Raw genomic sequence first — 15,370 nt, forward strand, 5'->3', positions numbered from 1 at the left:
TTGGCAAATGCGCTCTACCTGTTACAGTGAAATATGCTATAGGCTCAGCATTATATTATATACATATTATTTCATATCATTGCTTTTTAAAATCAGTTGTGAGAATAAAAGAAAGATGTGGTATTTTTTGATAATTACTGTTGCCACTGTTCTTTATTTTTTCCATGTGGACTAAAATTATCATGACTAATTTGGAAAATTTTTGTGTGTTTTTGGATATATATACTCAGGAATAGAATTGTTGGGTCACATGATAGTTCTCTACCATATCAACAACCTCAAATATGCAGATGATATCACTTTAATGGCAGAAAGCAAACAGGAACTAACAAGCCTCCAGATGAGGATGAAAGAGGAGAGTGAAAAAGCTGACTTAGAGCTCAACATTAAAAAAAAAACCAAAGATCATGGCATCCAGTCCCATCACTTCATGGCAAATAGATAGGGAAAAGTGGAAACAGTGACAGATTTTTTTCTTGGGCTCCAAAATCACTGTGGATGGTGACTGCAGCTGTGGAATTAGAAGACACTTGGTTCTTGGAGGGAAAGCTCTGACCAATCTACACTGTATTAAAAAGCAGAGACATTACTTTGCCAACAAAGGTCCATATAGTCAAAGCTATGAATTTTCTAGCAGTCATGTACACACATGAGCGTTGGACCATAAAGAAGGCTGAGCATCAAAGAACTGATGCTTTTGAATTGTGCTACAGAAGACTCTTAAGGGTCCCTTGGACAGGAAGGAGATCAAACCAGTCAATCCTAAAGGAAATCAACTCTGAAAATTCATTGGAAGAAATGATGCTAAAGCTGAAGCTCCAATACTTTGGCTACCTGATATGAAGAGCTGACTCATTTGAAAAGACCCTGATGCTGGGAAAGATTGAAGGCAGGAGGAGAAGGGGACGACAGAGGATGAGATGGTCAGATGGCATCACCGACTTGATGGACATGAATCTGAGCAAACTCTGGGAAATAGTGAAGGATAGGGAAGGCTGGTGTGCTGTATTCTATGAAGTCTCTAAGAGTTGGACATGACTTAACAACTGAACAACAGCATGGCAGTTCTATTTTTAACTTTTTGAGAAAGCTCCTTTTTATTTTCCACAGTGGCTGCACCAACTTACATTCCCACCAACAGTGTATAAGGGTTTCATTTTCTTGCCAGCATTCTTGCCAACATTTGTTATTTGTGTGTTCTTTTTGTGATAGCTGTTCTAACAGGTGTGAGTTAATATCTAATGGTGGTTTCATTTTGTATTTCACTGATGATTAACAGTGTTGAGCAACTTTTCATGTACATGTTGGCCATCTGCATGTTGCTTCTGGTAAAATGTCTATTCAGATATTTTGCCCATTTTTAATTAGATTGCTTCTTTCTTTGATGTTTAGTTGTATGAGATGTTTATATATTTTGAATATGAACCCTTTATTAGTCATATCATTTGCAAACATTTCCTCCCATTCAGTAGGTTGTCATTTTATTTTATCAATGGCTTCCTTTGATGTTAAAAAGGTTTTCATTTAATTCAGTCTCATTTGTTTGTTTTTGCTTTTATTTTCTTTGTTTTAGGAGAATAAGCCACAAAATGCAATGCTATGATTTATGTTAGACTTTTGTGCCACTATTTTCCTGTTGGAATTTTATGGTTTCTAATTTGCATCTTTAATCCATTTGAGTTTATTTTTATAAATGACTTATAAAATGTTCTAAATTTATTGCTTTGCATGTAATTGTCTAGTTTTTCCTGCACTTTTATTGAAGAGACTGTCTTTTCTCCATTATATATTCTTGACTTCTTTTTTCTAGATTAGTAGGGCATAAGTGTGTGGGTTAGATAGCATATTCAAAAGCAGAGACATTACTTTGCCGACTAAGGTCTGTCTAGTCAAGGCTATGGTTTTTCCAGTAGTCATGTATGGATGTGAGAGTTGGACTGTGAAGAAGGCTGAGCCCCGAAGAATTGATGCTTTTGAACTGTGGTGTTGGAGAAGACTCTTGAGAATCCCTTGGACTGCAGGGAGATCCAACCAGTCCATTCTGAAGGAGATCAGCCTTGGGATTTCTTTGGAAGGAATGATGCTAACACTGAAACTCCAGTACTTTGGCCACCTCATGAGAAGAGTTGACTCATTGGAGAAGACTTTGATGTTGGGAGGGATTTGGGGCAGGAGAAGGGGACGACCGAGGATGAGATGGCTGGATGGCATCACTGACTCGATGGACATGAGTCTGAGTGAACTCCGGGAGTTGGTGATGGACAGGGAGGCCTGGCGTGCTGCGGGGGTTGCAAAGGGTCAGACACGACTGAGTGACTGAACTGAACTGAAGTGTGTGGGTTTACTTCTGGGCATTATGTCCTTTTCCACTGATACATGTGTCTGTTTTTGTGCCAGTAACATATTGTTCTGATTATGGTAGTTTGGAGTTTAGTCTGCTGTCAGAAAGCACAATTCCTCTAAGTCTTTTCTTCTTTCTCAAGATTGTTTTGGCTATTTTGGGTTTTTGTGTGTGTTTCCATACAAATTATAAAATTATTTTTTCTTGTTCTGTTAAAAATTGCACTTCATATTTTGATAGAGGTTATACTGAATCTGTAGACGGCTTTGGTTTGTATGGTAATTTTAATGATAATAATTTTTCCCCTTAAAGAACATGGTATATCCTTCCACTTGTTTCTTTCATCTTTAATTTCTTTTATGACTGTTTTATAGTTTTCTCAGTAAAAGTCTTTTGCTTTCTTAGGTTTATTCCTAGTTGTTTTATTCTTTTTAATGCAATTGTAAAGAAGATTGTTTCCTTAATTTCTTTCCAATAGTTCTCTTAATGTATAGAAATGCAGCAAATTTATGTATATTAATTTTATATCCTGAAGCTTTACTGAATTCACTGATGATCTAGAACAGCTTTTTGGATATGTTTTAAAGATTTTCTCTGTACAATATTATGTCATCCATAAACAGTTACAGTCTTACTTCTTCCTTTCTAATATTAATTTCCTTTATTTTTTTCTTGTCTAATTGCTGTGGCTAGAACTTCCAATACTGTTTTCAACTAAACTGGCAAGAATGGGCATTCTTACCTTGGTCCTGATCTTAGAGTAAACATTTTTAGCTTTTCATCCTTGACTGTGTTGTTAGCTGTGTGCTTGTCATAGGTGGCCTGTATGATATTAAGGTATATTTCCTTTATTCACACTTTCTCAAGAGTTTTTTTTTTTAATAATAAATGGATGTTGAACTTTGCCAAAAGCTTTTCCCTCATCTATTGTGATAATCATATGATTTTATGCTTCAATTTGTTAGTGATATATCACATGGATTGATTTGAAGCTATTAAAAATCCCTCACATCATTAGAATAAATCCCACTTGTTCATTGTGTATGATCTTTTAAATATATTGTTAGATTTGGCTTGCTAATACGTTGTTGAGGATTTTGCATATATGTTCCTTGGTGATATTGGCCTATACTTTGTTCTTTTGGGATCTCTCTATCTGATTTTGGTATTAGAGTGAAGCTGAACTCATAGCATTAGTTCAACAGCATTCCTTCCTCTGCAACTTTTTGAAATAGTTTGAGAAGGATGGGTGTTAACTCTTCTATAAATGTTTGGTACAGTTTACTTGTAAAGCCATCTGGCCCTAGACTTGTTTGTTGGGAGTCCATCTGTGGCAGTCTCGGTTCAAATATTACCTTGGTTCAAATATTAACCTTTCTTACTGATATTTTATAGGTTTTCTTGAATATACATTTATTTATCCACTGTTTGCCTTTAGGATCATTTCCAGAGAATTCGTCTAATTGTGTCATTTTTATAACGTTTACCAGCTTAACTGTGGAGTGGGTAGGTAGAACTCCTTATGCTGTCATGGCAGAAGTCATTACCCTTTTGTTTTAAACCATTACATTTTGAGATGGTTTACAGAAACCTGATAGATATTAAACACAGGGAAGTGACAAGATTTGAGGAATAAATTGGTGATATAGGCACAGCAAGTGGGAGTGAGATTGCAGAGATTGGGTATGTTTTGATATCCAAAGCAGAATTGAGAAATTAAGTTATGATGTGTAGGTGAATATAACTTTTTATTTTTTTCTGGGAAAAAATGCTAGGAAGTTTTGTAGCATAGGCTTTAAAGAATAGATATATTTTTACTATTCTTTTGAAGTAGGTCCACTGAGAAGAAAAGTGGGAAAGGTGAGTGAGATATTTTCTCTGACTAGTGAAAAAGTATTGAAGACTGTAAAAGTTAGACACTTAATTTATAGTACTTGTAGTCATATTCACAGTTATGTTATGTTCTTCAAAGCAGAGGTATAGTAAACAATTTGGGTTATTTATCCAAGGTAATATAAGTATATGAATAAGAAAATTTAAGATATTAAATTTAAAGCCTAACTTAAATCATGATGCTTTGGATACACTTCTGAAATAAAAATGAGTATTTATGAATAGGAAGAAAATTGAGGAGTCACTGCACTCAAGGTTTCAATGAGTTCAAAAGCAATAGGAGAAGAATGTGAACAAGTGATCTGAAATAAGAGAAGTTTGTTGGAGATTTGTTCATTTCATTTGATGAAAACAATGGGTTTGATCGCAAGAGTGTGTAGATGAGAGTGTGAGAGTTAAGTCATTGGAAAGGTAAGGGTCAAAGGAATGAGAAATTTTTAAGTGTGTAATATACATCGAAACTTTTAAAATGATGGTTACAATTTGGGAATAGAAATAAAATCAGTAGCCTATCTTACAATATGTTAAATGAATAAGGAGAAGGGCTAGAGTAGAAGCAAATAGCAGCAATGGGGAGGGATTTGAATTTTTAGTGGCATGTGCTACAAAATAATTCTAACTGTTCATTGTTATGGAATTAGTTTAGTAGATTAAGATTTTTTTTCAGGCATTAAAATAATATATTTCTGTATTTTTAACATAGAGAACTTCCTAATACCATGTCAGAACAGCATGAACAGTAGAATTTAATTTTTATAAAGCTATGAATCAAATCAGAATAATATAGACAGATAAGATTGATAGTGATAATCTCTGAGAAGTAAGATTGGCTGATTTTTTTTCTTTCACTTTAGTAAGTATATTGTTTACGCTATGAACACATAGTATTTTGAAGTTCAAAGAAACAATAAAACCAATTTTTAATTTAGAAAACAAAGTATAATTAACTCTAATCTTTCATCAAATTATTTTACCCATAGGAAATGCAAGTTATAATTATAAATCATCTATATTCTGTGCTTAGTTGCTAAGTCATGTCTGACTGTTTGCAACCTCATGGACTTGCCAGGCTCCTCTGTCCATGGGGATTCTCCAGGCAAGAATACTTGAGTGGGTTGCCATGCCCTCTTTCAGGCGATCTTCCCAACCCAGGGATCAAACCCAGGGATCAAACCCAGGTCTCCTGCCTTTCAGGCAGATTCTTTACCATCTGAGCCACCAGGGAAGCCCCAAATTCTCTATATAACTTTATGTAAATATATAATGAGAAAATAGAAAAAAGTTTCAGGAAGCTTACATGCCACAGGTGCAAGAAAATTCAAAGGAATATTACTAAAAAATTCACAAATTTGAACAATTTTTTAACATGAACCTTGCTTTTGGGAGAACTTGAACATGTAAATGTAGAGATTTTTATACTTCTCCCTATTTTACAGCTAAAAATGTATCCTCAAATTATAGATATGTGATAGTAAACTTCCTAAAAAGCATGATAAAATTGAATAACAGTAATTAGGTTTTTTTTTTAATCTGTCAATGAATAGAGAAGAAACTAATAACTTAAAAAATAGCTGTATTCTAAATTCAGGTACAGAAAATTTAGTTATATACTCAAGAGATTACACAGAAATGAGATTACAAGTTCTAATAATACTGAAAACTAGGAATGGTATGTATAGATAAATGAGTTTCCAAAAAAGAGAAGTTTGGATTGGGGAACCTAGGGCAGAACAATATAGTCAAGTAAGTAGATTTAGAAAATGTTCTTATACGTTATTGGTCATCTTTATTTCAAGTACTGGGAGGGAGAAGGGCTTGCTAGTCACAGGATGTCAAACTTTGACTATTTTTATCTGAACTTTCAGACATAAGGATAATATGTGTCATCCCTCTGCATTCCAAAATGAGGTAGTAGACTACCAGTGCATGTAATTAAGATGGCCAAAAACAGGTCTACAAATTCCTTGAGCCTTTTACCCTTCTCTTTGACACTTTCATTGCAATCTTTCAATTTACTTCTTGTGGCTACTATTGTCTTTAAATTTCGGAAGTTAACTAGTTGTGTGTTTATTCACCTGTATTCTGGAGTCCTTGAAAGAGTGTTACATTTTCATCTTGGAAGATTGTACCCATTTTAGTAAACTCTCCATTATCCATCTTCATATTCCATTCCCCAGGGTGCTGCACCCTGGGAATCTAGCTCTTTATGCAGTCTCTCGATTCCAGGTAGTACCTGTTAGCTAGGTCTTATATTTCCTTTAGGATTTGGTCCCTTTCCTCTTCTTCCATCTTAGCACATCCCTTGCGGGGTTATACAATGACCTACCCTAGTTATTAGCCTAGGGGCCAGGAATATACGTAGATGGAGATCCTGAAGCAAGTCACATGTTGCCTTGGTCAGGAGAAGTGTCTAAGAGGAGGATGCACTAGGCTTAAAAAAGACTAGTCAGCCAGTTCTCTTGGTTCAGAAGGTTCAGGAAAATATGAGGATTCACACTTTTCCAGTCTGTCCACCTAGATGTCTTCCTCTAATATCTCAAGTTTCCAGTTGATAGTCATGTTCTTGATATAGCATATCGATCCAGCTTCAGAATTTAACTTTCTCTAGAATTCTACTACTCTTACCACTAAGCCCTAGGCTGACCCTCTAGCCTTCTGTGCCCTTCAACTGCAGGAAACTAGTCTTTTTATATGCTGCCAAAGAGGTTGCCCACTTTCACAGTAAGCTTTTAATTGACAAATAATAAACTTAACATTTCATTATGTTGAATGTTTTTCATGAACATTAATTGTCCCCAGATGAGCCAATAAATTTCATTTTCCTCATATTTACCATTTCTCCCATATTTTCCCAATATTTGTCCTGTTGTACTCATGAGTATAATTCTTTTTAGCACTGCTGCTACTGCTAAGTCGCATCAGTCGTGTCTGACTCTGTGTGACCCCACAGATGGCAGCCCACCAGGCTCCCCCGCCCCTGGGATTCTCCAGGCAAAAACACTGGAGTGGGTTGCCATTTCCTTCTCCAACGCATGAAAGTGAAAAGTGACAGTGAAGTCGCTCAGCTGTGTCCAACTCTTCGCGACCCCATGGACTGCAGCCCACCAGGCTCCTCTGTCCGTAGGATTCTCCAGGCAAGAGTACTGGAGTGGGGTGCCACTGCCTTCTCCGCTCTCTGGCACTATATCATCCCTATTCTTCACTTAAGAAAGCTGTAGCCATGCCATTGCTACTTTCTACCAGGGGCTATGTGTACTTTACATATTATCAATGGTTTTAGTCCAGAACCTTACCATGGCATATGCTCCATTGGATCCTGAGGACATATAAAAGCACATTTCAGGATTAACCTCTGTCAGGGAAAGGAGGAGAAAGAATTGGGTAGATGGAGAAGTTGAGTTGGTTGCAAACACATTTCTGGGGAATTTTGACACTTAGTTGATCCTTCAGAATTGTCCACAGTTGGTACACGGCCAGAAATTTATACTCCTGTGTAGATCTATTATTTCTAGGGGGCATAAACTTTGGTGAGTCACCTCTCTCCAATTTATTGCTGATAAATTGGGCAATTTACTAAGAAGGCTGATACAGAAGACCATCAACTGGCTACAGTTCCAGAAGATAGGAAAACATGTCCTTTATTCCTGAAGAGAGATCTGAATGCCACATTAGAGCATTCACTGTGTATGTGCTCAGCCATGTCCGACTCTTACAACTCCATGGACCTCGTGTAGCCTACCAGGCTAATCTATCCATGGAATCTCCCAGGCGAGAATACTGGAGTGGGTTGCCATTGCCTTCTCCAGGGGATCTTCCTGACCCAGGGATGTAACCCACATCTCTGATGTCTCCTGCACTGGCAGGCAGGTCCTTCACCACTGCACCGCCTTCACGAAGTGCCTCTTAGTTACTCATCCAAATTGTGCCTATATCATAGTTGGAGCAGGATATTTAAAAAGGGTTGTTTAGGAAGCTGTGGGCGTTTATATCTCACCTACTTCCCTGATTACTCTTTTCCTACCACTTTCTTATGGGGTAATTTTTCTACTTAAAAACCTAGGAAAGTGTTAGTCACTCAGTCATGTCTGACTCTTTGTGACCCCATGGTTGTAGCCCACCAGGCTCCTCTGTCCATGGAATTCTGCAGGCAAGAACACTAGAATAGGTTTCCATGCCCTTTTCAGGGGATCTTCTCGACCTAGGGATCAAACCTGGGTTTAACTGGTCTACATAGAGAACTTGCTGTGTATCTCCTCGAATTCTGAGGATACTTAAGCTGGTGTCTGACTCATATTAGCTAGCTGCTTCTGTGAAGCATAAAGTAGTCAGTGATTTGGGGTCACTGTGGCAATTCATAGTCTCTATTATAATCCAGTCTCAAACCAAAAGCTGTTTCTCAAAAGATGGAGAGTTATTTGCAAAGGGTGACATAGCATTGCTCCTAAACCCTAAAAGTCTGCACTGTTAAGCATAACAGAGACTTCTCTTGCTCTGGGTCCATGCAAAATTGGCAGCCTTTCAGATAACTTGACATATGAGTGGAATTAATCCACCAAGTGAAATATGTATTTCCTTTAAAAATTCAAAAAATCTCAGCAGGTGATAGGCCTCTTGCTTAGTGGACCAAAGAGTAGGCTGCTCTCCACTATGGAAAGACTACAGTAAGTAATCACCAAGACGCTGAGATCACAGGCCCCTGAATCTTTGTGTAATTTATTCCAGACCCCCTGGTATGCATGTATCATACCATACTGCTTTCTCCTTTTCACCGGGTGCAATCAGCACAGTGTCATCAGTATAATGCACAGTGTAATGTCCTATGGATTGGAGAGGTGACTAGGGATCCTATAGGCTGGATATGTACATAAGACTGGAGATGATGTAGCCCTGAAGTTAAAAAAAAAAAAAAGTGTATTAATGATCCTGTTGAAAGCAAGCTACTTCTAATAAGTGACATAGCACTCACAGCAGAGGTGTAGAAAAACATCATTCACTAAATCAGGTGTCAAAAGATAAGCTGAGTTGCTCCAGCAATAAAATCATACTTAAAAAGCAGTTGTAATTGGAGTTACCATATGATCAGGTGTAATATAGTCCACTGTGTGTGTCTGCATGCCTGCTAAGTTGCTTCAGTCATGTCTGACTGTGCAACCCTATAGACTGTAGCCCACTGGGTTCATCTGTCCATGGGATTCTCCAGGCAAGAATACTGGAGTGGGTTGCCACTTTCTTCTCCAGCGGATCTTCCCAACCCAGGGGTTCAAACCGTGTTGCATATATCTCCTGCATTGGCAGGTGACTTCTTTACCACCTGCACCAACTGGGAAGCCCATAGTCCACTCTAATTCCCTAAATTCCATTTTATATGCACCTGTCAAATAGGTGAGTTGAAGGGTATATATTAAGAATCACTATCATTGCATCATTGATTTTGGCACCAATCTTGGTGGCATTACATCTTGTATTACTACTTTCAGTTGACTATTTTGGTTCCGTTCAGCTCAGTCACTCAATTGTGTCTGAGTCTTTGTGATCCCATAGACTGCAGCATGCCAGGCTTCCCTGTCCATCACCAACTCCTAGGGCTTGCTTAAACTCATGTCCATTGAATCAGTGATGCCATCTAACCATCTCATCTTCTGTTGTCCCCTTCTCCTCCTGCCTTCAATCTTTCCCAGCATCAGGGTCTTTTCCAATGTGTCAGTTTTTCCCATCAGGTGGCCAGAGTATTGGAGTTTCAGCTTCAGCATCAGTCCTCCAATGAATATTCAGGACTGATTCACTTTAGGATGGACTGGTTGGATCTCCTTGCAGTCCAAGGGACTCTCAAGAGTCTTCTCCAACACCTCAGTTCAAAAGCCATCAATTCTTTGGTGCTCAGCTTTCCTTATGGTCCAACTCTCACATCCATACATGACTACTGGAAAAACCATACCTTTGACTAGACAGACTTTGTTGGCAAAGTAATGTCTCTGTTTTTTAATATTCTATCAGTTTGGTCATAAATTTTCTTCCAAGATGCAAGTAGAGGCAATTCTAGTTAATGACTTTTACTTAGCCTTTACTATTATAATAGCACAATCTCCATAGGTGAAGGAACAAATGTGAGATTCCACCTGTTGCTGAATATCTTTATTCCAATTGTTCATTCTAAAAGTGGGAAAACAACCAAAGTTGGAGTTGAGAGCTTTCAGGCCCACTTTGAGGTGAACTTCAGCACTGTAAGTTTCTAGGAATTAGTGTCAATATAGAGCCAGAGTTCTGTAACCCTGGAAAAGTCTTTTTATTTCCTCTTTTTCAAAGCGTAGCCACATTGGTAAACAACACCAGATATCTTTGTGAAAATAAGAAAAAGTTGACAGTATTAAAATTTGGTTGTGTAGCTATGTCTTCTCCAAGAGTACTTGGCCTCTTTAATCCAGCTTTGAGCTGATAAACTGATGAAATTTGCAATTTGTGAAAAAGCTTTGATTCTCTTGTGTTGTGACTGAAGTCAGATTCCTGTTCACCAGACCCAGTGATTTTCCAATTAGAAAAATCAACTAAGATTTTAGTAAACTGATGATCTATTTCAATTTTAGGGATGCTATGATCCATTAGCCAATACCAGAGTTCTCTAATTATACTTGGCTCTTCTTCTAAATATGGTGAATATAATTATCTTATATCTGGTGATTAAATGCTGATCCTTTACCCCAACTATCACATCCATACATGACTATGGAAAAAACCCAAACTTTGATACAGACCTTTGTTGGCAATGTGATGTCTCTGCTTTTTTGTATGCTGTCTAGGTTTGTCATAGCTTTCCTTCAAAGGACAAGCATCTTGTAATTTCATGGCTGTAGTTAAATCACCAACTACAGTGATGCTGGAGTCCAAGAAAATAAAATCTGTCACTGCTTCCACTTTTCCCCCATCTCTTTGTCATAAAGAGATGGAAGGAATGCCAGGACCTTAGAATTTTAATGTTGAGTTTCAAGCCAGAATTTTCACTGTCCTCTTTCACCCTCATCAAGAGGCTGTATAGTTCCTCTTCACTTTCTACCATTAGAGTGATATCATCTGCATATCTGAGGTTGTTGATGTTTCTCCTGGCAATCTTGATTCTAGACTGTGATTCATTCATCCTGGCATTTCACATGATGTACTCTGCATATAAGTTAAATGAGCAGAGTGACAATATGGAGCCTTATTGTACTTCTTTCCCATTTTGATCCAGACAGTTGTTCCATGTCTAGTTCTAACTGTTGCTTCTTGAGATTTCTTAAGAGACAGGTAAGGTGATCTAGTATTCCCATCTCTTTAAAAATAAACCACAGTTTGTTGTGATCCACACAGTCAAAGGCTTTAGTGTAGTCAATGAAGCAGAAGTAGATGTTTTTCTGGAACTCTTCTTGGTTTCTTCGTTTTCCAAGGAATGTTGACAATTTGATCTCTGGTTCCCCTGCATTTTCTATACTCAGCTTTTACATCAGAAATTCTTGGTTCACATACTGCTGAAGTCTAGCTTGAAGGATTTTCAGTGTAACTTTGCTAGTGTGTGAAATGAGTACAACTGTATGGTAATTTAAACATTCTTTGGCATTATCCTTCTTTGGAATTGATATGAAAACTGAACTTTGCCAGTCTTGTGGCCGCTGCTGAGCTTTCTAAATTTGCTGGCATATTTAGTACAACCTTTAATAGCATCATCTTTTAGGACTTTAAATAGCTCAGTTGGAATTCTGTCACCTCCACTAACTTTGCTTATAGTAATGCTTCCTAAGGCCCACTTCACTTCACACTCCAGGATGTCCAGATGTAAGGAAATGACCACACCATTGTGGTTATCCAGGTCATTGAGACCTTTCTTTTATAGTCCTTCTGTTATTCTTGTCACCTCTTCTTAACCTCTCCTTCTGTTAGGTCCACACCATTTCTGTGCTTTATCATGCCAGTGCTTGCATGAAATGTTCCCTTGACATCTCCAGTTTTCTTGAAGAGATCTCAATCTTTCCCATTCTATTATTTTCCTCTGCTTCTTTGCATTGTTCATTTAAGAAGTCCTTCTTATATGTCCTTGTTCTTCTCTGGAACTCTGTATCCAGAGAGTTTCTCTTTTTCCCTTGCCTTTCATTTCTCTTCTCTCCTCAGCTATTAATAAGCCTCCTCAGACAACCATGTTGCCTTCTTGCCTTCTTTTTCTTGGGGCTGATTTTGGTCACTACTTCCTGTTCAGTGTTAGGAACCTCCTTCCCTAGTTCTTCAGGCACTCTGTGTACCAGATCTAATCCCTTGCATCTATTCATCACCTCCACTGTATCACCTCAAGGGATTTGATTTAGGTCAAACCTGAATGACCTAGTGATTTCCATTTTTTCTTCAACTTAAGCTTGAATTTTTCAATAAGGAGTTCATGATCTGAGCCACAGTCAGCTCCAGGTCTTTTTTTTTTTTTTTTTTTGCTGTCTGTATAGAGCTTCTCCATCTTCGACTGTAAAGAATATAATCAATCTGATTTTGGTAATGACCATCTGTTGATGTCCATATGTAGAGTTGTCTCTTGTGTTTTCAAAAAACATGTTTACTATGACCAGCATGTTCTCTTGACAAAACTCTGTTAGCCTTTGCCCTGCTTCATTTTGTACTCCAAGGCCAAACTTGCCTGTTATTCCAATTATCTCTTGACTTCCTACTTTTGCATTCCAATCCCCTGTGATGAAAAGGACATCTTTTTTTGTTGTTACTTCTAGAAGGGGATGTAGGTCTTCATAAAACTAGTCAGCTTCAGCTTCTTTGGATCAATGGTTGTGACATAGACTTGGATTACTGTGATGTTGAATAGTTTGCCTTTAAATAAACCAAAATCATTTTGTCATTTTAGAGGTTGCACCCTAGAACTGATTTTGGACTCTTTTGGTGACTATGAGGGCTATTTCTTTTCTTTCAAGGGATTCTTTCCACAGTAAGAGATATTATGGTCATCTAAATTAAATTTGCCCATTCCTATCCAGTTTAGTTCATTAATTTCTAAGATGTTGATGTTCACTCTTGGCATCTTGGGCTTGACCATCATGGCTTGACTCACCATGAATAGACTAACATTCCATATTCTTATGTGTTATTTTTCTTTATAGCATCGAAGTTTCCTTTCACTACCACACCCCTGGAAAACTCAGTGTTGTTTCTGATTTGGCCCTGCCAGTTCATTCTTCTGTAGCTGCTAGTAATTGCCCACACTCTTCCCCAATAGCATATTGGATATCTTCTGACCTGGAGGGCTCACCTTCCAGTGTCATTATCTTTTTGCATTTTCATACTTTTCCTGGGGTGGTTCTTCAGGCAAGAATACTGGAGTGGGTTGCTGTTTCTTCCTCCAGTGTCCATGATTTGTCAAAACTCTTCATCATGACCCATCCATCTTGGTTGACCCTGCACAGCATGATTCATAGCTTTGTTAAATTATGCCAATCCCTTTGCCACAACAAATCTATAGACCTCATTTAGTTCTTGGTTTCAGTCAGTAAATCAGTCCTCTCCAGTCACTCCCAACTACCTGAGCTAAAACATTGAATCCAAATCTTTGCAATGTTCTCCATTCAAAGACAGGTAAGCTTCTTCAATTAGGGGAAGAAAGGTGTCATCTACTGGCAAAGGAAGCTCAGCAGAATTTAGGGATTTAATGTCTTCAGTTTCACTAAAGTCAGGCTACTTGTGTCCATTTCATTTTCAGTGCCTTACTTCTTCCCAATGACTGCTCAGACTTTAACATCACAGAACCCATAATTTTGGCAGTATAATTTCCATTCAAACTCAGTCACCTTCAGAGTTAGAGTTTTCATTTCTTTTCCAAAAATTTTGACCCTGTCACTGCAAAAGGTAGTGTTTGGGAGCAGCCATAGCATTCTTGTCCTTTACCCAGATCATGGGATGAGAATTTCAAGCCCTGTATTAACAGTTTTCTCCCCAAGTTCTTCAATGCATTTAGAAGAAACCACCCATGCCAGTAAGACATATGCCTTAGTTTTACTGTAATATTCAATAGCTAGCTACTTGTTCTCCCAAAGCATTGCCTTCTTTAGGTACTTTACTACAGTTGTCTACAGCTGATGACTAAGTATACAAATTACCAATACTTTCCTGATAGCTCAGTTGGTACAGAATCCGCCTGCAATGCAAAAGATCCCAGTTCAATTCCTGGATCAGGAAGGTCCCCTAGAGAAGGGATAGGCTACCCATTCCAGTATTTTGGCCTGGAGAATTCCATGGACTCCATAGTCCATGGGGTTACAAAGAGTCAGACATGACTGAGCAACTTTCATTTCCTTGTATTATGTGTATTCCATTTACCAATTAAAATAATCATAAAATGTTTAGTTTTTAAAAAATATTTATTTGGCTACACTGGATCTTACTTGTGGTCTTAGAACTCTTAGTTGTAGCATGTGGGACCTAGTTCGCTGACCAGGGTTTGAACCTGGGCCCCCTGCATTGGGAGCATGGAATCTTAGCCACTGGACCACCATGGAAGTCGCTTGATACCTTTAATCTTATCAGATCAGAGACCAATTCCATATAGTTGAGAGCCAATTCTGGGAACTCATTACTAGTCTTCTACCTTTAGAATGTTCCTGTCCAAAAAAAAAAGATATGTAACCCACAAATACAAACTACATCTGTATTGTTAAAATATTTAGTATCCATATCTTAATTTTTTTAAGTGAAATCAATTTTAGTAATTATTTAAATTTAAATCATCATATCTAAAATATTAGCATCTCGGTATGTAGTCAATATAAAAATTGAGATGTTTTTATTTTTCTTACTCCTTTGAAGTCTCCTGTGTATTTTATAGATGCAACACATCTTGGTTCTGATGAGTCTTATATCAGCTGTACAGCCACATGTGGGTAGTGGGTTCTGTGCAGGATAACACATTTCTAGAAGTCCTTCCATCCACAGTTTCTGCATCAGTTTGATTAAAGAAGCAGAAGAACATAAGTGATACAGAATAAGACATTTCTATATGAGGATTAGAACTCACACACTTATTTAAATTGGAATAGGCATCTCTGTGGTGCTCTGATATTGAGAGTGAAACCATTAGCTATTAGCCTTTGGGTATCAGTCAGATCAGTAGTACAAAGGGAAGCT

The sequence above is a fragment of the Oryx dammah genome, unplaced genomic scaffold (assembly GCF_014754425.2).
Source record: "Oryx dammah isolate SB20612 unplaced genomic scaffold, SCBI_Odam_1.1 HiC_scaffold_5, whole genome shotgun sequence".
Taxonomy (NCBI): Eukaryota; Metazoa; Chordata; class Mammalia; order Artiodactyla; family Bovidae; genus Oryx; species Oryx dammah.